At 40.5% G+C, this 26,010-nt stretch overlaps 1 long non-coding RNA gene across 2 annotated transcripts; it reads left to right on the forward strand.

Annotated features, from left to right (window-relative positions):
• LOC117199992 (uncharacterized) lies at window positions 1–25,589 on the forward strand. 2 transcript variants are annotated; one of them, XR_007476459.1, is made up of 3 exons: window positions 1–354; window positions 2,663–2,780; window positions 25,563–25,589. It is a non-coding gene; the product is annotated as an uncharacterized LOC117199992 (long non-coding RNA). The 2 variants fall into 2 exon arrangements; XR_007476458.1 differs by lacking the exon at window positions 25,563–25,589 and adding an exon at window positions 5,800–14,884.
• The last annotated feature ends 421 nt before the right edge of the window (window positions 25,590–26,010 follow it).

Raw genomic sequence — 26,010 nt, forward strand, 5'->3', positions numbered from 1 at the left:
CGACAACCCTTCTAGAAAATCAGGGTGCGGCGGGGCGGGAGAAGAAACTACAGACGCTAAACCTGCACTCTCTGCCCGTCAGGTATTGAGCCTTTCCCAGAGCCCAGAAGTCCGCAATGCGCGTGCGCCTTCTTCAGTCTGACTTGGCTTATTATTCCAGGGCCTTTTCGGCCACCGTAGCGAAGAAGAGGGGCTGTCTTGAGCTTCCGGCAAATCTCCGGCAAGCTGAATACCATCCCTGGCAGTGGGATGAACACCGGAATAGAGGCCGAAGTTCGCTGCTGCCTCGGCGCCACCTGACCTGGAGTGACTGCTGAGTTCTGGGGACTACTCAGGGCCCCGAAGTCTGTGGCGGTGAATCGACCGAGCCCTCCTTATTGCACTCCAGGGTTCCCAAGACCCAAGCCTTGGTGATCCAGGGGCGAGCGCCCTTCCTCGGACATTGCTTTGTACACGCCACCGCCCATCTATCGGGGAGCATTCCCACAGAGCCCATGAGAATGCAGCGAAACTTTTGCTTAAGAAAATAACCACGCCGACCCCAGGGATTCTCTCAGGCAGGGGTCTCAGTGTTTGTAATCCAATGGCTCTATTTTCATTTACCAGCCAATTTAAAACAGTTGGTGATTTGAAATCAGAAGCACAATGAGCTCGTTTATAATTTATATACTCCATCACCAAGTTTTGTGGATTTTACTTTCTCAACATCAGCTCTCAACTTGCCACCTTCAGGGTCATCCTTCCATGAAGCTCAATAATCAGTAGCCTCCTAACCTGACTTTGTGTTCATTTTTCACATGGCGCCAGAATAGTATTTTTAAATACAAATAGGATCATGGCAACCTCCAACTTAAAATTCTTTAAGTGTTTTTCAGTATAAAGATAGTCATGGCTTTGAGGGCCTCTGCCCTGCTTTCCCACTTTCCCACCATACACTGAACTGAACCTTAGTGACCTTATTTCTCAGGTCTTCTCCCACAGATTTTTTTGTACCTGCTGAGATTATTCTCCCCATCCTCATCTCTGCCTGCCCCAGGTCCTTTTTTGCATATTTAGCACATACTTAGTTGTTAGATCTCAAGAATCGTTTCCTTAGGGGAACCATTCTTGACCACCCTTACCAGATGGGGCAAGTCTCCCTGTTATATATTCTGATAGCTTCCTGGAGCTCTCTTTATAGCACCTATCAGTTCAGTTTTACAATTAAAAAATATTTTATTGCCTCAGATTGAAAACTTCACGAAAGCACAACTTGTGTATTTTTTCCAGCATCTAGCAGATATAAGCCTGGCACACAGTTAATGTTCAGTACATGTTGAGGGAATTAATGAGTGTTGAGACAATCGTTGCTTGAAAAACTTCCTCTTAATCTGGATTGTGAAAGAAAGAAGCCCAAACCCCTGTACTAATGAGATTTAGAAGAAGCTTTATAATAAGAGTAGATTATTGATAGTACTTGGTGGATATTCTCTTTAAGAAGTTCCAGTAGTTAGACGCAATTTCATAGGCTTAAGTAAACCAATCTGACTTCCCTTATTTAAATTGCAATGAGAATCAACAGGATCTAGTCTTACCTTCTAATGCAAAACTGTTTAGTTATGCTCATTAGACATGTTTTCCCGAGAATTGTATCTTAATTATTTAAGAAAATTTTTAAAACATTTATTTATTTTTGGCTGCGTTGGATCTTTGCTGCTGCGCACGGGCTTTCTCTATTTATGGTGAGCGGGGGCTACTCTTTGTTGCGGTGCGCTGGCTTCTCATTGCGGTGGCTTCTCTTGTTGTGGAGCACTGGCTCTAGGCGCGCGGGCTTCAGTAGTTGTGGCACGTGGGCTTCAGCAGTTGTGGCTCGCGGGCTCTAGAGCGTAGGCTGAGTAGTTGTGGCGCACAGGCTTAGTTGCTCCGCGGCATGTGGGATGTTCCGGGACCAGTGCTTGAACCCGTATCCCCTGCATTTGCAGGCGGATTCTTAACCACTACGCCACCAGGGAAGCCGGAATTGTATCTTAATTTTAAATGAGAATAATGAGGGCCAGAAAGATCAAGATACTGAATTTGCTAGAGGCAGAATAATAATGGCTAAAAAATTACAGATTGTTCTTATCCCTGTGAAACTTGGTTTTTAGCAGCCTCTCTTAATCCCTTGTTCTCATGTAACCTCAGAACCAGTCCTGGCCTAAGAATGGCAAAAAGAAAAAGCAGAAGGCTTTTCTGAGAGGTTGAATGTGGTGCAGGAATGTATTGATAGAAGCAGCTGCAAAAAAAAAAAAAAAAAAAAAAAATCAGTTGCTGGCAGTATCCTGATGGCACAGTGTCCTCTGGTGTTAGGAAGGGGTACTTTCATCATGCACATTAAGGGCTAAGCAAAGATGATGGGAGCTTCCTGCAGATCCAGAGCACAACATGCTCTTATGCAACTTTATTTGTATTTACCAACAAAAAAAATATTGACTGACATCCAGTGTTATAATTTATGCCTACTACTCTACATACTTTCTAGGACAGTGATTCTCAACATCTCTGCTTTGAGAAGTGGAACAAAATTATTTAAGAGCTACGCTACAAAAAATGTTAAAAATAATAGAAGATTGCACATAATCAACTTTTTAGAAATATGAATTAGAGAAGATTCAAGATGATCTATAATCTCTTATTCACTCAGGTAAGAACATTAAAAAAGAAAGGAAGTACAGAGGGTGTGTAACAATGGAAGATTGCATGGAAAGTTCTCCTTTGCTGTTAGTACATCTTAGGAAAACATTCAGCTGGAACATAACCAGGTAAGAATGAATCTGATTACAGTGAGAATGGGGAGGCATGGTCTTTTGGTTGCAAGAAGGAAACTCATTTGGTGATTTTGACAAATAGGAAATTTATTCTTAAATAACATGAAGTAGAAAGGGAAAGGAGAATCTCATCTGTGTAGCCAGGCCAGGTGGATTGCAGGAAAATTGACAACTGGGCCTCATGCGAGGCTGCAAAGACTGCAGCTTGATGGTTGATCAGAATCCGAGGTGCTCTGTAGTATAAGGAAGTTGTGCCTTTGAACTCTAGTACTCTGCTAGTAACAAGATTCAGTCAGTCTTGTCTTTTGCTTCTCCTCCTATTACCAACTGGCCAATTTATTCCACATGTCCTGGTTCAAGTTACCAGGGAGAATCAGAGTAGTTGTCTAATTGCCAAGCCACATCATCATAAGTCACAGGCCAACTTATGGATGGATTGGTTGTTCCTTAGGTCGGGTGCCTCCCCTGGTCTTATCTGTAATGGCTGAGGGGCTGGTCATGTGGTTTAGCCATTGTGCTGCAGGGATCAGCTGTTTTCCTCATGGACTGGGGGCACCTTTAGAAGGAGACGCTGAGCATGACAGGTGCTGCGAGTGTTATCTCTAAGGCAAAACGTGTTTGTGATTCATTGAGCAGTATTTACAGTTACTATAAAGGAATTTGGGTGCTATTTCACTTAAAAAGAACTAAGAGGGTGTTTTTGTGGAGGTTTTTGTTGGGGAGGGGATGCAAGGGTGCTTAACTTCTAACAACATCTGACAAAACTAGTTGTTCCATGCAGTGCACTTTGGAAAATGTGACACCACTTATAAGGTGTTCATTATTATGATAAAATTACTTACCAGTCACATTTGGAGTGACACAATGCTTTCCAAATAAATCTTGGCTTATGTTTTAGTCTGAAATCATTAGAGCTATCAGACATATGGTCCTTACTGATATGAATTTTTTCCCTTCTGATTTCTTTGCAGTTAATCCTGCAAATCATTTTGTATCTGAAAAATATGGTTAAAATTGTGAATGCTGTTGAAGATGATACCAATCATCATCATGCAGATTCATAGCATATAGCGTCACTATAGACCACAGCACAGAAGATGATGCTGATGCAGATTTATTATATATATATATATATATATATATATATATATATATATAAAACCATATGTTTACTCAGGGCACAAGCATAATTACTTGGTCAAATTGAAACTCACTGTCTAACTCTTTGGGTATTTTACACCAATGTTTCTGGTTTACTTTTCAAAACTGTCCAGATGTTCTGTGGGCATTTTGAATGACAGTGTCAACCTTTAGTAGGTGCTTCCAAAATAGAAAACCTATCTACACCTTGAAGAGGGCACTCTGTGGTGTTTGAACCCTGGTTTCTTCTGAGTTTTCCAGTTTGTTTAGTGGCTTTGCTTCCCATCCTGTTAGATTTTATTTCAGTGGATCTCATTGTTTTGACCTAATAACATCTAACACATTCCCCATTTTCTACTGCTTTTTTGAAGAATACCTTAGTTCTCTTCTACCTTCTACCTTTCTACCTCCGTTTCCTATCTATCCTTTCGTTAAAGATACGCTTTTTCCCTTCTTGCCTCTACCATAGTAATTTTTTTCTTAAGGGAATTTCTCTCTGCAGCTTAATCAGCTTGTCTTCTTTTGTTTTACTTTCGGTGTAACACTGCTGATTTTTAACACTAAAACTGAAGTGTATTTTCCATGCACCTCTCCTTCCTCTTGGTCTCCTAAGAACACCTGCTTCCCTGAGACAGAGACTTCAGACACAGGTCTTTTTAATATTTTAATTACCTTCTTCACCTTTGGGCTTGCAATAATTTAATTGAATTGTTTCTCTACTGCAATCCCCCAAAAGAACATATTGTCTTTAATAAAGGCCTATATCCTTGACTTTTTGTCAATAACACAAACTAATTAAAAAATGTTTTTTTTAATTCTCAAGAGTCTACTTAAGATCACATAGCTGGTGAAATCGCTGGATAAACCACAAAAGTCCAAAAAGTCACTCCCTCCAGGCTTTTATCCTTAAATAGAGTTCAAAAGTCATGCAAAGAGGAGCAGAATTTGGGACAGCTGATCTAGCTCTGCATACCTAGACCTCGTTCTAAAACGACAGCTAGTCCTAGTACTACCACAGAGCAGAGCTCTATAGTCCTTGTGTATCTTAGCTGCCTTTGTGCTTTAATATCCTGCACATGGGCAGAAAAAGACTATAAAAAGCAAATATTATTCCTTTTGACAGTACTTGACAGAATGCCCCAGCCTAATGTGTAGTGCAGGGAAATACTGAAGCAGCCACTCTCTCAGGCAGATCCTGCAGACCCTGTCTGATATCTTCATGTTCTTCAGCTATAAAATGTAGATAAGAATAACACGTGATTCTGGAACTTGTTGGGAGAATAAAATGAAACTAGGTGTATGAAAAGTCCTTTGCAAACTCTAAAGGGCTATAAAAGTTAATTATGTTTGGGGAAATGAATGTTCTGGCTAATGACCCTCTCAGGTTTACTCTAGGTTCATTAGGAACTATCCTAAAAAATCCCCCTGAATTAATCTTCAGTTTTGTCATACCTCTTCTTTGCTGAGACCCTTACAATGATTTTTCATTGCCTAGAGCAAAGGTTGTCCTTATCCTAGCAATAAAGAGCTTTCACGACTTAGGCCCTCGTAACTTTCCAGTTTATGTTTCTTCTCTGCCCTCATAAATTCCAGTGAAATAGATGTACCCCAGGAGAGGTGACAGTGTTTTTCTGTATCCTGGCCTTTGCTCACTTGCTCATGATCTTAGCCCTTCAGATCCATCTAAATCTTGCCATTTGTCTATGGCCAGCATAAGGCCTTAGCAAACCTCATAGTTACCATTTGTATCTAGAGCATATGTTGGGTATATATTTCTTTTGGAAGTTAATCAGATGTTGGGAACCTGAATGTGCCTCATGGCAATTAAGGGTCACGTTTTCAGCGTTTCTCACCTCTCCCTTTTTCTGTGTAGGCTCATAGGACTCAGCTTACTTCCCTTTTCTCTGAAGATGCCAGAAGCTACTTTCTTTCCAGAGACTTTTCTTCCTCCAAGACAGATTGTGAGATGGGATTCTTCTCACCTCCTCTCTCGTGTATGTCGCTGAAATGAAGTCCATAGTGTTTCTTATTTTAAGCATTTGCATTTGCCTTTGTAGAGAGTAGATGGGGGAATGACAGAGGACAGAGGTAGCAAATAGGGAGACACGTGATCAATTTTACAGTGTTCTAATATTCTCCTTCCTTCACCTGTGTTTTCTGGGTCCTTTCCTCTCTGTGATCTGCTTCTTTTATCTCAGCACAGAGCTCAAGGAGCACCACTTCTCCAGTTCCTCACCATTCAGGGGCCCTCTGGCTGTAGGATGGTCATTTACATCCCAGGGGCTCCAGCCTAGGTGCTTCACATTCAAACATCTGTGTTCCAGGTGGAAATCTCTACTGCTTTTGAGCAACTTATTTAATCCCCATAATTATTCTGCATGGTACCTCATCATTTTGGAAACAGATTTAGGGAGGTTAAGTGGTTTGGTCACAGTTATAGAGTTAGTAAAATCAGGGCTAGGAGGGGACCACAGGTCTATTTGTCTCCAAAATGTATGTTTCTTCCACTCTTCCAAACTGCGTCACCTCAACACTGGGTGATTTCCTGGCAATCATGGACTATCACATGAAAGCATATGAAGGCATTCCTGTTGTTATGTTGATCTTAGTGTTTGTATCTTTTATCATTTTTAACTTTTATTTTAATATTTAGGAATATTGTCTCCATATTCTTCATACAGCTAACTGAAGACAGAAACACTGTTTTATGTGTCACTGTATTAGCCAATGCACCTTTACTAAGGGTTTACTGCATAGCATGTGTTTACCGTATATTTATTGGTTAGTTGTTCCAGAAAGGTTTCAGGAATAAATAGCTTCTTTTACCTGTTTTCTTTTTTATGTATAGTGTAACTAGGATCATAATTCTAATTTTTCTTCACTGAGTGACAGTCTTGCAAGTGAAGAGTGATCTCAGCACATGACAAACGACAAAACAAAACCAAAACATGTTTAAAATTGTGTGTCTATAACGGGCCACGTAGAAATGGGGTAGTGGTTTAAAAAAAAAAGGTCCTGGACAGAGAAGCAGAATGTAGAGATGATGGCCAATGTATAGAGAGTTTACACTTTTTTTCAGGACCAATGAAGAGACGTAAGAAGGATTAGGTCTATCATATTTGTCTTAGGAATGTTACGCTGGCTGTACCAGAGAGAGTGGAGTGAAGCTGGAAGCAGAGTGATCTGGTCGCCCTTATTTGGGATCTAGCTTTACTTCCCCAGCCCCACCCAACTTCCCACATTACTGTCCTAGCCAGGATGCGTAATCCTGTTAATCAGTGGGAAATTGAGTTTCCACTAGACAATGTCCCACCTCAAATAATCAGGCAGGAGGAGTTTCCTCTCACTTAGCTTTTTTATTCTATTCAGATTTTCAGTGGATCATTAGGAAGGCACAGTCTGCTTTAGTCTACTCATTCAGATGTTACTCTTATCCAGAAATACCCTCACAGACACGCCCAGAAAAATGGGGAAGACAAACTGGCCAAGCCTGGGTCATGAACTTCTGGGGCTGAATCTCCTCTGGGGCCAAGGGAGACCCACCCAAGTGATGCAGAATGAAGATAAGTGGTTTTCCAATGGAAGGTGGGGAAAACAGTCCAATAAACTTATCTTCTTTTTGGCCACACAAGTAATACACAATTACATTTTTATTTTATAAAATTGCACACTCTTCACTACATTTAAAAAGGATATATTGACAATATGTTACCAATCCTTGATTGATAAGTAGGTAGATAAATAGATGATAGATAGATAGTAAATATCTAGATTTTAGCATCAGTGATAGGCTCAATATAACTGTAGGTACCGGGGCCACAAAAATGAGTGAGACCTGGGGTTCTTAGTCTCATGAAACTCATGACTAATGAGGAAATTTAAACAAGTAAACAACCATTATAAAACAGTGTGATAATCACTAACAGGTATGATGACAGATAATGATTGGTGAAATAAAAACTCATATTCTAAGGCAAGTTAAGGAACATTTAAACATAAAATTTTTTCTCTGCCCTTTGGCCTCCTCTTTCGCCTCTACTGTGCATTGTGTAGCTGCATTATGCATCAACCACACCCCCCTTTTGGCAGAAATACTGGCTCAACCATAAAGAGCAACTATCTCCTAGCACCAACAACTCCTAAAAGATTATGTTCCTTTTTGATCTTGTTACCTGAAAACTGGGTTCTCCTCTTGGTGGGTGTTGAGCCAGTAGACACAACAGAGCTAAAGATCACGAGAAGGAAGGATTTATTACTTGCGGGAAGTAAGGAGAACACTGGGGATCACTCCCAAAGCAGTGTCTCCCAAACAGCAAAATTGGGGAAGCTTTAAGCTAAGGGTACATGTATATTCGTGAAGGGGCTTGAGCAGAGGAGAATTCAGCCTAGAATTGGGGCACAGGTTGATTGAAGTCATCATTCTATCCTCCACCTGGGTGGGGGGGGCCTTAGTTCCTGCAGAACTCAAAGATATGTTGTGTATATACCTTGAGGAGCCAGGACCCTGCCCCAAGACTGCACTATTGTTTCTTGACTGCTCCTCCCTAGTTTCTGCATTCCCTCCCTTAAAATCATTAATTACTTTGACCTGTTTAAGGGCAAGCATTGTGGCCAGGCTTAGGTCACAAAATGGCTTAGGCCAAAATGGATTCTCTTATGTCAAGAAAGCCATTTCTGGTTCTCTTTCTCAGGGGACCCCCTAACCTGTCTCCTTACAATCTTGTAAAGGGTCACAATGATCCACCATTTTGTATTTTCAGATTTGGATTGTGCAAACTATCTACATCATTTAATGTATAGCCCCATCTCAAAAATGTATATAACTGTGGGGTTTTTTTTGGTAATTCTTTTTTTTTTTAATTTTAAAATTTTATTTATTTATTTTTGGCTGCATTGGGTCTTCGTTGCTGCATGCAGACTTTCTCTAGTTGCGGTGAGCGGGAGCTACTCTTTGTTGCGGTGGGCTTCTCATTGCGGTGGCTTCTCTTGTTGCGGGGAACGGGCTATAGGCGCACGGGCTTCAGTAGTTGTAGCACACAGGCTCAGTAGTTGTGGCACGTGGGCTCAGTAGTTGTGGCTCACGGGCTCTAGAGCTCAGGCTCAGTAGTTGTGGCACATGGGCTTCGTTGCTGCACGGCATGTGGGATCTTCCCAGACCAGGGCTTGAACCTGTGTCCCCTGCATTGGCAGGCAGATTCTTAACCACTGCACCACCAGGGAAGCCCTATAACTGTGCTTTGACCTCTAACACCCGAAATAGTTTTGGGAGCTTTCTGAGAGGCTGTTCCAGGTTAAAATCCTCAATTTGGCTTGAATAAAATTTTGCATTTCTTTCTTAGATCAACTGATTAATTTTTCATTGACATGATCTTGCATAAAAGAATAAAATCCTTCTTGGTCTTTTATGGTACTATTTCTTGCCTTTTTTGGCGTTTGTGGGGAACATAAAAATAAAGAAGACAAACACACTGGATTTAGAGTCAGCAGACTGTGGGTAACCTCTAGCTCTGGGTCCTTAATTAAGCAAGGATATGACCGCTATTTGTTCTGTTGTCATGAGTGTAAAATGAGGAGGTTGAACTAGATTATCCTCTAGATCACTCTTTTAAAATTCTAAATATTTGCATGTATGAGATTGTACTAATCCACGGTGACTTCATGGGAATTGTTGAATAGTCAGGATGTACATGAACTGAGAAGCCACTAGATGTCATACACTTCATAGATTTTGCTTATCAAACCCTATTTTAAATGCCAGGTTATACGGGAAGCTGAATGGGACCTTAAAATTCATGTTGTTCAATCATGTCAGTTAATTAAAAACAAAAATAGACTATTTGAACTATATAAATCAAGTGATTTAGCTAAGATCACATAGCTAGTTAGCATTAAAACTAGATTTCTTGACTTCTATTCCAGTGGACTTTCCTCTCATTAAAGTAAGTAAATCTTGGAAAAGATGTTTTTGCATCAGTTATCAACTGATTATTTTTTTTCTCTTCTTGAAATTATTCAGAGTAATTTTGGGGGTCTGGAGTAGATTGTTCAAATTGTTGTGACTTAATTTAGTACCAGTAACACTGGGCAAAAAAGTAATATTGTTCATAGATTCCTACTCTGCTTTGAGACCTGTTGGCAGATAACTCACAGGAGGATATAAGAAACTGGGTAGATGTGAATGAAAATGGAAATCAAAGTTCACAACCACCTAGCTTATCTGAAGGTTAGACTTTGGCAACCTCAGGTTTTCCTTTCTTAACATGGTCCTGAGTGGAAAAGTTGAAAAGGGCTTTCTTTGAAAAGTGAAACAGCATTCTTAAGATCTCTGCACCAAACTTATTAACAATAATTTCTATGTCATTCCTTGAACCTTATCTGACATGCCGTTTTTAATAAACATGGTTGTCTAATTCTTGGTTTAGATGACTTCAGGGTGTTTGAAACAGAAATGGGACTGTAAGAGGCAGGCCCACTAAAATGGGAAGTTACAACAGATAGCCTGAAAGGAATAAGGGGGAAAATTGCTAAACTCAAAGGAACAAAACTATATTACATAATTATAAGATAATGATATTTACATTTATATTCGGCTCTTCAAGAAAAGGTTAAATTGCCTTGACTATCCTTTATGACATATAAGTTTTTTGAGAAGGATTTCTTACAAAATGATTAAAATGCAGCTTTGGTGTCCAAAAGGAATGTTTTGTTTATATGAGAAAGTCATTTATGTAATGCTTATAAATGAGAAGTTATAATAAATCCTTTTTTCGGGATGGGGCTGGGAATGGATCCTGTATATAAACAATGAGTCTGTTAATACTGGTTTCATTTCCTGAGTAAATTGAGAATAATACTACTACTGCATAGGGGCACTATGGGATTTTTTTTTTTTTTTTTTTTTTTTTTTTTTTGCCGTACGCGGGCCTCTCACTGTTGTGGCCTCTCCCGTTGCGGAGCACAGGCTCCGGACGCGCAGGCTCAGTGGCCATGGCTCGCGGGCCCAGCCGCTCCGTAGCATGTGGGATCTTCCCAGACAGGGGCACGAACCCGTGTCCCCTGCATTGGCAGGCGGACTCCCAACCACTGCGCCACCAGGGAAGCCCCCTGGGATGTTTGAAAGAGTGTGGAAAGTGGGAAGTGCTACATAACTGTAAGCTATTAAGATGATGACAGTAAGGAAAAGTGAACGCACATGCCCTCCCAAGAAAAGCTCTCTGTGGGGAGATGAGCTGAGAAAACAGGAGAACCCAGAATTTAAAAAGACAGAATAACAGAAAGGAGGGTGGGCCATGGGTTAACTTCTCTGTGGTGGTAAATAACAGGACTGATCTACTTTCTGAAAGATAAGAAATGATCAGAGAGATTCTGCCAGGGATTGGAAAATGGGGACACTCTGAACCAGTACTGAGGTGTGACCCATCTGTGCTCATGAATGCATGTAACACTATGGCTCTCCAGCTGGGATGGAACTTTGTGAAGCTAAGGGACCAGATCTTGTATTCTCCCCATTTTTTTTTTTTCCTGCTCAAATGCAACATGAAGGAACACCAGGACCTGTATAGCATCTTCCTTAAGCTATTTTCAGTTTTATTTTATATCTGCCCTGGGTTGGACAACTGGGGTATTCTGCTGTTTTTCCTATTTTATGTAGTCTGGCTTCAGTCTTTTTCTCCCTCTTTTTAAATCTCTTGTTGAATTTATACTCACAAAATAAGAGTTGCTTGTTGTAGGCAAATTCCATTTGGTTTCAATGAGGAAGCAAGACAAGTTGGCCATTACCTGTGTTCGCATTTTTCAGGCATGTGCGGATTGAATTACTGTATTCCCTCAACATAGAAATACTGGTTATTCCTAGTAAATAACCAGCAAATATGCTTTATTTCAATGTGGGAATTTCATATTCTCCTGTATATTACTGGAAAAAAATTTATTTCCCACATATTTTGATTCCATCGTAGTAGTGCTGGTCATGTTGTTGTGTGTTCCCATTATAAACTTTGTTTGTCAGGCTTTTGTAACTTGGCTGTAAAATTCTGCCTCAAGTCTGAGACTTGCTCTTAATCCCAGAGCCATTTAGGAAAGAAGAAAATAAATTTACCTTAAGTTGAATAAAATGTTAAAGAGTCAAAATAATTAACAGCTACTCAATACTCTGCAATGGCCTATATGGAAAAAGAATCTAAAAAGAGTGGATATATGTATATGTATAACTGGTTCACCTTGCTGTATACCTGAAACTAATACAACATTGTAAATCGACTATACTCCAATAAAAATTAAAAAAAAATTAACATCAAAACCTCCAATGGTTCAAATCTAGTTGCTATTTCTTTTTTTTTTTTTATCAACTCCAAACCCTAAAGCATAATTTTTGAATTCACTAAGTTCTTTCATTCTATATGACTTTTAGTATAGTTTGGAAGTTCATCTTTGGATCAGAGAAAGACGTTGTATCTCAGCAAATAAACCGACATAACATCTGGGTGAGAAAATAATTCTATTTGTAAAAGTTTCTTGTTTTTAACAAAGTAGCTTTGTAAGGGTTACATAGTAGAAGGGCAGACGACACAATGGGCCAGGAGAAACCATTTATGTGTGTTCTGATGCTGTCTTTTTTCAACCTCAGTGATAAACCCATGGAGGGGGTTTAATAAGCAGGATTATTAAACCTGTTTATTAACCTTTTCTCTCTTGAGTTACTTGCATATGTTTTCCCTTTTTAAGGATTTAGTTCAAATTCTACTTTTTATTTTAATAGCAAGGGTGTTCTGGGGATAGAAGTGAAGAGAACAAAGCTACACATCAAATTCACTTTGTAAAAGTGTCTCTTTAGAGCTTATCAGTAAGTGAGCCCGGGTGTTGTAGAAGTAAAATACTTTTTTCAGTTGAACTGTCTTTCTGGACACCTAATTTGTAACTGCCAATTTGTCTGCACTCCTCAGCTTTTAACCTACGGGCTCAATGATCATTGGAGTGACCCTGAGGCTTTTGTTGAACTTATTTTCAGAGATCAAGCCTCCAGTTGGGGACACTCCCCCTGGGGACGTTTTCTGCATCCACTGACTTCAAAGCAAACTGAGCCCAGAGGGAGATAAGCACAGTGGGGGGATGTCTGAGCCAAAGTTTTATCAAGAATATTTTGGGGTAGGGTTCTTGGGATGAACAAACCTATGTACAACATTTAATCAACTTCAAAGCCCTAAATGATAATGTTTGGTTTTAGTAAGTTCAATTTGAATTGAAAGCCAATCAGTTGAAAAAAATAGCAAATGTGTTATGGGACCGCAAGCTAAACATACTTCCTGAAAGAAATGACCTCCTTTAAGGTTCTGTAAGTGCAGGAAGGAATATGGGGTGGCAATGGGGATAAGAGAATCCCCGTCACCACCTTGCTGGGTGGTTTTCAGTAAGTTGCTATACTTCTTTGAAAGTCAGTTCCTTTCTATACACATACACAGAGAGAGAGAGAGAAAGAAAAGAAAAGAAAATTGAGCTATCACTATCATAATAGTTGTTTTTTATTGTTCATCCAGGAATTGGAAACTCTGGAAAGGGCCAAGTAGCAAACATTTTCAGCTTTACAGACCACATGGTCTCTGTTGCAGCTACTCAGTGCTGTTGTGAACAGAAAGCAGTCATAGACAATATGTAAATGATGAGTGTGAATGTGTTCCAGTAAAACTTTACAAAAACTGGTGGTCTGCAGGCCATAATTCTCTGACTCTGGGTTTAATGCATGCTTGCATACTTATTATGTGCCAGGCACCGCGTTGACTGCTTTACGTACATTAGTACATCTGATGAGGAAGATACTATTTTTTGTAATTTATTTATTTATTTATGGCTGCGTAGGGTCTTCGTTGCTGCGAGCAGGCTTCCTCTAGTTGCCGCGAGCTGGGGTTACTCTTAGCTGCAGTGCGTGGGCTTCTGATTGCAGTGGCTTCTCTTGTTGTGGAGCACGCTCTCTAGGCGCGTGGGCTTCAGTAGTTGTGGCTCGCGGGCTCTAGAGCATGGGCTCAGTAGTTGTGGCACACAGGCTTAGTTGCTCCACGGCATGTGGAGTCTTCCTGGACCAGGGCTTGAACCCATGTCCTTTGCATTGGCAGGGGGATTCTTAACCACTGCGCCACCAGGGAAGTCCGAGGAAGGTACTGTTATTGTCATCAGCCTATGAATGAGGAAACCAAAGCTCAGAGAGGTTAATCCACTTGCACAAGAACACATGTAGCTGGTAAATGGCAGAGCTGAGTGCTGGCATCACATCTACCTGCCTCAGCCTCAAGACAGACTTACCTACCTAAGAGAGCTTCCGTAAGAGAACTGCTAGGCTACATCACTGTAGACTGGGAAATGTGACCCAAATCTTAATAACTCCAACTGGTGAGTGCCGTAGTATATTTTGCCACCAAACATATTTTCCAGATGATTCTTGTAATTTAGCTTTGGTAATAGGGGTCAAAATAATTTTTTTTCAGATATACGACTCTACTTGTTTCATTCATATTTTAGCTTACAAGGGAGGGATTCTTCTTCTCTCCAAATGTATTTAATAATTTTTCCACTTTTTTTTCTCCCCTGAAAGCAAGAGAAGTGTTAAGATGTACTGTTTACTTAGATCTGAGTTCCTCATTTTAAGTGAAAAAACCCCAAAGCATATTATTTCTGTTTTTCCCCTAAGAGAAAAAAAAAAAGAAATGGAAACAATGAGAAAGCTTTGGCAAATACCATAAAGATGGTGAATTGGGGCTTCCCTGGTGACGTAGTGGTTGAGAGTCCGCCTGCCGATGCAGTGGACACGGTTCGTGCCCCGGTCCGGGAAGATCCCACATGCCGCGGAGCGGCTGGGCCCGTGAGCCATGGCCGCTGAGCCTGCGCGTCCGGAGCCTGTGCTCCGCAACGGGAGAGGCCACAACAGTGAGAGGCCCGCGTACCGCAAAAAAAAAAAAAAAAAAAAAGATGGTGAATTGTATTGTAATTCAACATGAATGCCATCTGCATCCTCTTGTGCGATTTGACAGTCATTGAAGGGCTTGTGTTTTTAGCTGTCTGGCATTTGTAATGTGGAAAGTGTATGCATTTTTACAGTAAGGTTGTTGGACTGTTTCTCAGGCAGAACAGCTCATCTGTCAAGACTTAGAAGTATACAGAGAATCCAAGTTGGTTTATCTCCATCAGGGAGAGGAGAGCTCCCCAATACCTCACGTCTTCCAACTGGCTCTGCCTGGCTCTCAGGGCAGCTGGGACTGAATAAGAAAACAGCAGAGTATTGACTGGAGAGTTCCCATATTTTCAATGTAGTAGAAAGAACCAACTGTCAAGACTTTCTGTACATTGGCTGTGATCTGTGATGCCCTTCACAACTCTTCTTTTAGATTTCCCAGGAGATCTTATCAGAGGGCCTCTGAAAGGAAACATGGGCTCAAAGGAAGGTCTGTAGTACATCAAAGGTTCCCAATGAACCTGACCTAGGAAGGTGAACTTCCTCACTTCAAAGATTACTCTTAACCAATTAGGTCTGGAAGGCACAAACAGACCCCAAGATCTGGGCTTCCAGAACAAAGTATACGTACATATCCATGTATGTATGTTTCCATGGCTAGGTCACCTGGAGCATCCTTTCTTTATGATGGAGACATTCTGGCTTCTGAAGCTTGGTGAGTTTGCCCTGGAGTGTGTATTGGAGTCATGCATGTTTTGTGGACAGTAAACGTCCTTGGCAATTCTCTGAAGGTCTTGGATGAACTCTGTTGAAGGTTGGGTTTGACCAAATCAGTGTTTATAGTTTATTTTCTGGGAGTAGTGATTCAGGTGCATAGCTGCCACTAAAACCATCATCAAGCAGTAATTAGTGATTCGTTTGGACAACAGTGTACATCAGCACCATCACCTCTCTTTGCAGAGTCTCTCACTTCCAGGAATCTCCACATTTTGGGGTCCCCATTCTGAACCCTCATTTCTGTGCCCCACTCAAGCCTGGCCTTTCCAGGCTTGCTGTGTATCTCTATGTCATATTCATTTCTCTAATCCTGGCACAGACATGTTTCTTGTGTTGGCATAAAGTCTCATTGCATTGTTTTTAAGAAAATTAATGTGCCACTTTTTTAAAAATTGCAATTAGATCTGAAGGGGGGAAAACTAGATAAAATTTCTCATTGCTTTTTTTTTTCTAACAAAGGAATATCAATTGTATCAGGTATTAGATTGAATTAAAGTTCTTCAGGAGAATAAAACATTTATGTATATAAAACATTAAGGTACATGGTTACATTAGAGGTAGCATTAAACTTTTGAAGACCAGATGTTTCAAGGGGAACTACTTACAAATGAATTAGAACTGCCACGTTTATGGTAATAGAATATAAAACAAGGCACACATGTAAACCGTTTCATCTTTTTATAGAGACACCAGGGCAAAGATGTGGTATTTAAATTCTTGAATTATCTGAAGAGTTCAATTAATTATCTTCTTATTCATGTAGAATATATCTTCCAAGGAATTACAGAGCTTTTTTTTTTTTTTTTTTTTTTTTTTTGCGGTATGTGGGCCTCTCACTGTTGTGGCCTCTCCCGTTGCGGAGCACAGGCTCCAGATGCGCAGGCTCAGCGGCCATGGCTCATGGGCCCAGCCGCTCCGTGGCATGTGGGATCTTCCCAGACCGGGGCACGAACCTGCGTGCCCTGCATCGGCAGGCAGACTCTCAACCACTGCACCACCAGGAAGCCCTACAGAGCTTATTTTTATGATTGTTCCTAGAGAAAGGTAATTACCCTCTTCTTTTTCATTTCCGGTAAAATTTACTTTTCTGGAAGGAGTAAAAGATGAAATAAGATTAAACATTTAGTTACAAATCCCACTCCTGGGCATATACCCCGAGAAAACCATAATTCGAAAAGAACACGTACCCCAGTGTTCATTGCAGCACTATTTACAATATCCAGGACGTGGAAGCAACCTAAATGTCCATCAACAGACGAATGGATAAAGAAGATGTGGTACATATATACAATGCAATATTACTCAGCCATAAAAAAGAACAAAATAATGCCATTTGCAGCAACATGGATGGACGTAGAGATTGTCATATTGAGTGAAGTAAGTCAGACACAGAAAGACAAATATCATATGATATCACTTATATGTGGAATCTAAAAAAAGGGGTACAAATGAACATATTTACAAAACAGAAGTAGAGCCATGGGTGTAGAAAACAAACGTATCGTTACCAGGGGATATGAGGGGAAGGGATAAATGGGGAGATTGGGATTGACATAGACACACTACTCTATATAAAATAGATAATAAGAACCTGCTGTATAGTACAGGGAACTCTACTCAATACTCTGTAATGGCGTATATGGGGGAAAAAAAAAAAGAGTGGATACAGGTATATGTATGTCTGATTCACTTTGCTGTACACCTGAAACGAACACAGCGTTGTAAATCAACTCTAATAAAAATTTTTAAATAAAGAAAGGACAATCAAAAACCAAAACCAGCATCCCTACACCCATCCGCCTGAGAACATCATCAGAGAATTTAAAAGCGGCTTCCCTGCAGTGCATGGTCCCCCCTGACCCCACTGTCATAGGGTTTTCATGGATGTAGGTACAGGCCCCAACCCCAGAAATGCTCAGTAACCATCACTGTTACTGTTATTACTATTATCACTGGCTGAAGGAGTTCACAGGAGGAAAGACTCCAAGGGGACAACCCCAGGGGATGGCCCCTGTAAGGCCCCTGTATGGGGGCATGGCAGGTCTCATTAGCTAGCACCATCCCAGGGAACGTCTGACACAGATGAAACCAGGGTTTATATGAAAAAAAAAATTACAAAGCAGCAGAGAAATTTGTCAATTCTTGTTTTCGTAAGTTTATCATGAAAGACACCTCTTTTAAATTTATAGCATGGTCAGAATTTAGAGAATCATGCTATCCAAAGCAAATTAAATTAATGACAGGGTAGTACCACCTCCTCCTTTACAAAAGAAAAAATTCTTTTTCTGCTTATAATAATAATAATAATATATATATATATCCACCATAGAACATTTGGAAAAGATAATATTATATGAAGTTATATAAAAATATTCATAATCCTACTGCCCATAAATAGCAACTGTTACCATTTTGGTATATTTCCTTCCAGCCCTTATCCATGCATGGATACGCAGTGCATACACACTAGTGTGCACATACCAGTGGGGTCACAGTAAGAATATGAACCAAAATGTAACTGGATTGTGTCCCCATCTGCATAGTTCAGCCTTCAGCTGTAGCCCTCCGGCTCCACTTCACCCTAGTCAACTCTGGGAGCCTCTGGGATATTCCAAAAGAGCTCCAATAATTTCTCATGGGCTGTTCTATTTCTCTGATTGCTTTCTTCTGCCCTTGCTTCTTGCAGTATCCTCAGAATGTAGAAGAATGATTGGCACAGAGGCTGCTCATAAGCATTTATTGAGGTGTTGAAGAAATACAAAGTCTCCTTGAGAGACATGCCCCAACAGTGTCCCAACTGTTGGTACTCTTTCTGAGGAAGCTGTTGACCCATAAAGAGTGCAGTCTCCTTACGCTTCCAAAGTTCTCACAGTACTGGAGGAATGCTTCACACAAAGGTGTAGAGAAAGCCCCGCTTCCTAGCTCTGTGCCACACTTTGTCACCCAGAACATCAATGCCTTACTGAGCAGGTCTCCACACCTCATGGAGTCCCTTTACAAACATTTCCTACAGCTTTTGCCTGTAGTCCCCCCTTCACTGGACTCAGTCATAGGGTTGGGAATAATATCTGAAACTGGCATGATGACATCTTCTCTGGATTTGTGTGTCCTGATTTCTCCTCTCCAAAATTTTTCACACAAGTGAAATTTGGTCATAAGAGAGAAAAGGAATTACACAGTTGGTACTCAGCCAATATGTATAGAAGGCTTGAAGAGTGGGCAAGATCACCTCAATGCCTTAGTGGCCTGTTTTGCCTGAGAAAGTGGGAGAAAGACGATACTACCTTATTTACCTTGGTTATTTGGAGCTGTACTTGCCTCTCTGCATTTTTGTTTTTTAACCTGAGCTAGACCAGCTACCTTCTTCATTTTTTCCTTCTGAAATCCATGCCGCTCCTTTATCCCAGAATCCCTCTCTCTCTGTCTCTCTCACTTTCCACATGTATGTGTGCACACACACATTAGAAGGATCACCTCTATGCTTAATGGACTAAAAGAGTGAGGTGTGGCTTCTCTCTTTCTCTTTTCCTTTTCTCCCAGGAATCTTCCTGAGAAGCTGACAATATTAGTGAGCTGACTTCCGTCAGCTCTTTCCTGAAGAAGTCTTGTCAATGGATCTTTTTCATGTTTTGATGAAATCATCATGCTTTATGTTTGTTTATTTATTTATTTATGTTATTGGATTAATTCAACTTTATAAAACCATACAGTCAGATTCACTTTTCTTATGATTTACATAATCCATTCACTGATGCCAGACTCATCCCTTGATACAAAGGGAAAATTTAGCTTGTGTAAGGCAAAAGGAATCAAGTTCATTTCAGTGTTCAAGGTCAAATACTAAAGGGAAGGAGGTGATGAAAATTGCGGTTTTAGAAGCACAATGATTGTTTCTGTTGCTAGTGCTTTGGTGTGTGAGAATTTTTTGAGTTCATAATTTGAATCATAAAGATGATGCCTTTTGGGGCTGGGCAGCTCCAAGGGTGCTTAAAACTTGGGGATGCCTCCCACCTCTAGTAAAGCTGCTCCCAAAGGCCCTCTCTGGGCCAGTAGGGTATTCACAGTTGAAGACTGAAGAACAAATGTGGGGATGATCCCCAGAAAAGAAGGTAGTCTGGGATTCCTCAGAATGATTTTGAAAATGATCCCAAATCTTATTTTTCCCTGTGTGAACTCAGTTCCTGGCTCATATCAGATGCTGTCTTGCCTGTCTGTCTCCTCTCATGTCATTCCCAGCTTGACACCAAGTCCGTGGAAAAGATACGATTGGCCCTTCCCTGAAGCCAGGAAGTCAAGACACTTAATGTTTTAGCCCAAGTTCATTTACTGGGTAGATGTCCTTAGGTCATACTGACTTTTCTGGGTCTTATTTTTCTCATATAAAAAACAGGGGAGTAGGTAGATCGTCTCTAAGATGGCTTTTAATTTAATTCTATTACTGCTGCAGCTCAAGGAGATTTTAATTGCATGCAGAACCATATCAGACCCTTCTATCTTCCTCATGCCTAGCTAAGTGCTGTATGCAAAGAAGAACTCATTAAATGAATAGTTAATGGCTGATTCAAACCCTCAGAAAGAACAAATATTTTACTTTTTATTCTATTCATCTTTGAATAGGGGAATTAATATCAAACACTTACTGTTGTGTTTTGGACTCAGTCTACAATTAGCCCAAGGTTTTCTACATTTCCTACATCCAATAGGATTGTTAAATGGGAATTGGTTAAAAGGTAACTCTGAAACTCTGTACAATTTTAAGGATCTCTTCCTGCATGGCAATACTTCTCCACTGGGGCAATTTTATCCCCTATGAGATATATGTAACAATGAATAGACGTTTTTGATTGTCAAAATTAGGGAAGTGCTGCTGGCATTAGTGGATGTGGTTAAGGGTTACCATTAAAGATTCCACAATGCACAAAACAGCTTCTTACAACAAAGAATTTTTTGGTCCAAAATATAAATAGTGCTGAGGTTGAGAAACCCTACTGTATGGTAGGCCTAACGAGGGTAAAGATCTTATCTTATTCATATTTGTTCCATAGTGCTCAATACTTATTTCTCCCATCCTTGAAAAACTGACCTAATTCTGTCGATCTGGTTTTAATATTAGGCATATTTTTTTTTTTTTTTTTTTGCATTACGCGGGCCTCTCACTGTTGTGGCCTCTCCCATTGCGAAGCACAGGCTCTGGACGCGCAGGCTCAGCGGCCATGGCTCACGGGCCCAGCAGCTCCGCGGCATGTGGGATCTTCCCAGACCGGGGCACGAACCCGTGTCCCCTGCATCGGCAGGCGGACTCTCAACCACTGCGCCACCAGGGAAGCCCTAGGCATATTTTATGGAACTAAAATTGTTTCAAAATTGATCATCTATGTGGATCTTTTATTTGGTATTTTTTAAATAACAAGAATATAAAATTAAAACAAACACCATTCTAACAAAGTTTGGCATCAGAGCCTTTAATACCACAGTTCTGTGTATATTGAGCCTACATAATACTGTTCACAAAGAATAATATAATCCCTTTATAGGGAATTTCCTGAAATTTATATTTCCGCCTGATGTCATGTTCAATTATGGTAAATAAATTTCATGCATATGAAGCATATTTCCAGACCTAAAGATGAAAGAGTGATGAGATCCAGTTTTTTTTGTAATTGAATTAGTGAGTGAAGAGAGGAGAGACATTTCGCACTTCTGCCTTTAGTGTTAATATTTTCATTTTCCCAACTTTAGCTTTGAGTATAGTACTGTTTTTTTTAATGATTTAAGAATTTACATACATTCCATTGTTATTTGCCAATGACGGTGTGGATATTTAGAAGATGCTAACTCCTAGACTGATGGATCCATTTAATCAAGCATGTATAGATTCCTCTCATGTACAAGGTCTTCTATGGTAAACACCGAAGAACAAGGAATCTGCTCTTTTGTATTGTACAGGCAATTAGAACAGCTAAGACCTATCTGTATATATCCATAATATAAAAAGTAATTTAAAAAGTTTATGAGAGGGCTTCCCTGGTGGCGCAGTGGATGAGAGTCTGCCTGCCGATGCAGGGTACATGGGTTCGTGCCCCGGTCCGGGAGGATCCCTCATGCCCTGGAGTGGCTGGGCTCGTGAGCCATGGCCGCTGAGCCTGCGCGTCTGGAGCCTGTGCTCCGCAACGGGAGAGGCCGCAACAGTGAGAGGCCCGCGTACCGCAAAAAAAAAAAAAAAAAAAAAAAGTTTATGAGACAAATGCAAATAAAGATCCAGTTCAGAGGAGGAGAGATTATTTCCAATGGAGGGAACAGTTAGGAGAGATAAGTCAGGAAGGAAGTTTGGGATCAGGAAATACGGACAATCTTTACGGAGAAGTGAAGGACTCCTTTGGTGCGATAGTCTTTGTTCTCCTTGGCCAGTAACAAACTACCATTTACTGTGTGTGGAACATCTTAGAGCCTTTGGTATTATAAGTGAACCTCAAGAGAAGGAGAGATTATGCAGCACGTCTCAAATTTATTAGTATTTACATGTATCCCTTTATTTACTTGTCAGGATTAGAGTTCCATAGAACACATTCCAGAAAATGCTATTCTGCTTTAATGGAGCTGAGTGAATGTGGAGGAAGGTAGGCCTTTGGATATCTTTAACAGCACACTTGGGGAAGGAGAAGAGAAGTATCAGTTCTCATGTGACAGGAATTGTGCTGCATCTTGTATGGAACCAATCTCACAGGCCATCACAAAGCCCCGGCCCAAAGAAAGGGTTGATCTGGAGACCAGGGTTGAGCAGAGAAAGGCCTCAATCCTTTGGGAGCCATGTAGGATTACACAGTGTTTCATGTCTGTTTTCTCCATTATAAACCAAGAATCTTGTTTAGCTCCATATTAACAGACAGACTGGCTGCATCACTGAGCCTGTTCTTTGCCTGCTATTAAACAGGAACAGTATACGAAGAGCAGGTTTCTGGCTCTTTTGTTTTTGCTTTTTCCATTTCCAGATCAGGGATTTAATCTTTGGGATTATACTTTTGTCTCTTTTTAAAATAAAATAAAATACCTCTGGCAGTTTTGATGTACGAAATGCTTCTTTCACTGTAAATAATTTTTGCATAATACTGCTTGGCAACGGGGCCCACTTGGAACTGAGGGGTCCCTAGGTCAAAATGTGGAACCCATTCTGACAACATCAAAGCCTCCTCTTTCCTCCCCAGAAGGCAGAGAGCTGACACATCAGCTTGATCCAATACATGCTTTTCTTGCAACCAATGGGTTATTTATTGTTGTGGCACACACTGACAAGTAATGAGACAAGGCAGGGATGGCAAAAGCATCTTGCCAAAGACTGTCTCCCCCAAGCATCTGTTAGGGAACATTACAAAATCACAGAATACTAGAGTTAAAGGGAACTTAGTGGCCCAAATAAAAGAAACCATCTCCCCTAGACAAGAAAGAGGGAAACTGAGCCCAGAAAGTTTAAGTGACCTGCCTTAATCAATCAGGCCCTAAAAGCAGATTTTGGACTCAGCCTGTCACTCCTAACCCAGCATTCATTTTCCTACACCACAAATTAAGATTCATGATCTGGATTTTATTATACTACACAGTCTCTATCCGCACCTGATTTTTCCACTTTTAGTTTGTCTGAATGTAAATTGGGATGCCTTGCCATCCTTTCCTCAGCACGAGGAGTCGCTAATTCTAATTAGAAGGCAAAGTCTAATCCTGGCGAAGTCGAGTGTGCATGGACTAGAGCATAAATCAATCTGCAACAGGGATTCAGTTTTGTTGAAAACCCACTGAGGTTTAAAAATGAAAGACAAAACTGCCAGGTAGGATTGTTTTGGGTTTTAGTGAATCAAGAATATTGAGAAAGAGTTGAAGAATTTGGACCAAACTGTTCATTGCTTGACTTGATCAGCCCTGCTCAGCACTACAGGAAAGTTTGGTAGAAAACACTGGAAATAGGTTTAGTCTACAAATATCCCAACTGGTGAGATGGAAAGCATCCTAGTGGCCAGCAGGAAACATTTCTGTCTTGGAATTACCCCAAATGTAAGAGCACAACAAGGGTGGAGGCAGTGTGCAGACATTGCTTCAAACCAAATAATTACAGCTCTTTCAGGAAGCCCTCCCTGATTGAGCCAGGGCAAAAACCAGCCTCAAGATAAAATCTTGAGCCCATGCTTTTATTCTCAATATATCCACTAAACAATTAGCAAATATTACTAAGTACCTACTATGTGCCAGGCATTGGGGCATATGATGCCTTTCAGGAGTGCTTATTTCCCCAAGCAGGTCATCTTTTATCACGGAATTTCCAGAGGACCTCTAGAATCTGTCCTTGACCTGCAGTTCAAGGACACTGCAGCAAGCGTCCAAGTATATCCTTGGCTTGTTGTGGGAGGGAACTTTCACTCAGTCTACAACTGAAGTTCAAATACTGACACTCTTGTCTGATGCACTGGGCTAGGGGATAGGGTGGCAGTCAGGAATCATGGATCCCCTGAGAGAAAATCATCATGAGTGAAGAAAGTGGGCTCAGTGCTTCAGATAGAACCTCATGGTCATTGTCTGGATGTTGAAGAGAACAATGGTTCCAGCTTTGGTTAGGAAGTATACTTGACCCAACCAATTGTCCCTTATTTCCATGGGTACTCATTTCATTCTACCATGTATTACACTATTTACATGTCTCTTTCTCTATCTAGACTGCAAATCTTTTAAAGGCAAGACATGTATTTTTTTTTATGATGAAAATGCAAGACTTTATTGAGCTAAAAAGGAAGTCTTGAGTAAATTATAGGCTTAAGGACATGTATTTTTTTTAAAATAGTGACTTTTGTTTTTTCTCTTCCCTCAAAGGAAATATATGTTCATTATCAGACACTTAAAAAACAAACAAAATGAAAAAACAAACAGTTAATATAATGTTGCATAACTTTCTAATAATATATAGAGATCTAAATATCTCTATAGGCTCATATATATTCACATGCCCATGTACAAATCACATAAATGGATAATAAAATGGACTATGGATATACTGCTTTGTTATCTACCTTAAAGTAACCATATATCTTTGTGTTATTAAATATTCAACAACACCATCATTTTTTAATAGCTTCAAAGCAATCCATCTTGTACATATACCATGATTTATTTAATTAAACTCCTTACAGTTGGACATTATTCCCAAGTTTTTGCTATTATTATTATTATTTATTTTTTAATTTTTTTGCCGTACGCGGGCCTCTCACTGTTGTGGCCTCTCCCGTTGCGGAGCACAGGCTCCAGACACGCAGGCTTAGCGGCCATGGCTCACGGGCCCAGCCGCTCTACGGCATGTGGGATCTTCCCGGACCGGGGCACGAACTCGTGTCCCCTGCACCGGCAGGCGGACTCTCAACCACTGCACCACCAGGGAAGCCCTGCTATTATTTTTTTTTAATGCAATAAATACCACTGTGGCAAACTCTTTCCACATATCAAAGGTTTCTCCTTAGAACAGATCTTTAGAATAGAATTCATAGGACAAAAGGCACAACTTGGTGAAATCCTACAAATATGCACAGCTGTGTAACAATCATTGTAAGAATGACATAGAACATTTCTGTCATCTCAAAAAGTTCCCTTGTGTCCATTTGCAGCCCAACCCCTCTCCCTGTTTCTTGGCTCCTGTTAACCACTGACTTGCTTTCTTTCACTGTAGTTCTGCCTTTTCTAGAATTTCACATAAATGAAGTCATACAGTATGTAGTTTGTTTTTTGGTCTGACTTCTGTTACTTATGACGCTTTTGAGATTCACATCCATATTGTGGGTTTATCATAGTCTGTTTCTTTTTATTACAGAGTAGTATTCTATTGCATGAGTATATCACAATATGTTTATTTCATTTCCCATCTGATGATTATTTGTTTTTTCTCCCAGTTTTTGGCTATTATGAGGAAAGCTTTTGTTTTGTTTTGTGTGCTATGCGGGCCTCTCCCGTTGCGGAGCACAGGCTCCAGACGGGCAGGTTCAGCGGCCACGGCTCACGGGCCCAGCCGCTCCACGGCACATGGGATCCTCCCAGACCGGGGCACGAACCCACGTCCCCTGCATCAGCAGGCGGACTCTCAACCACTGCGCCACCAGGGAAGCCCAAGGAAAGCTTTTATGAACACAGGAGCACAAGTCTTTGTGTAAGCATGCATTTTCATTTTTCTTAAGTAAACATTTAGAATTTTAATTTCTGGGTCATATGGTAAATGTATGCTTAACTCTTTTTTTAAAATTTATTTATTTATTTATTTTTTACATCTTTATTGGAGTATAATTGCTTTACAATGGGGTGTTAGTTTCTGCTTTATAACAAAGTGAATCAGTTATACATATA

This window comes from Orcinus orca, chromosome 3 (assembly GCF_937001465.1).
Source record: "Orcinus orca chromosome 3, mOrcOrc1.1, whole genome shotgun sequence".
In the NCBI taxonomy this organism is placed as follows: domain Eukaryota; kingdom Metazoa; phylum Chordata; class Mammalia; order Artiodactyla; family Delphinidae; genus Orcinus; species Orcinus orca.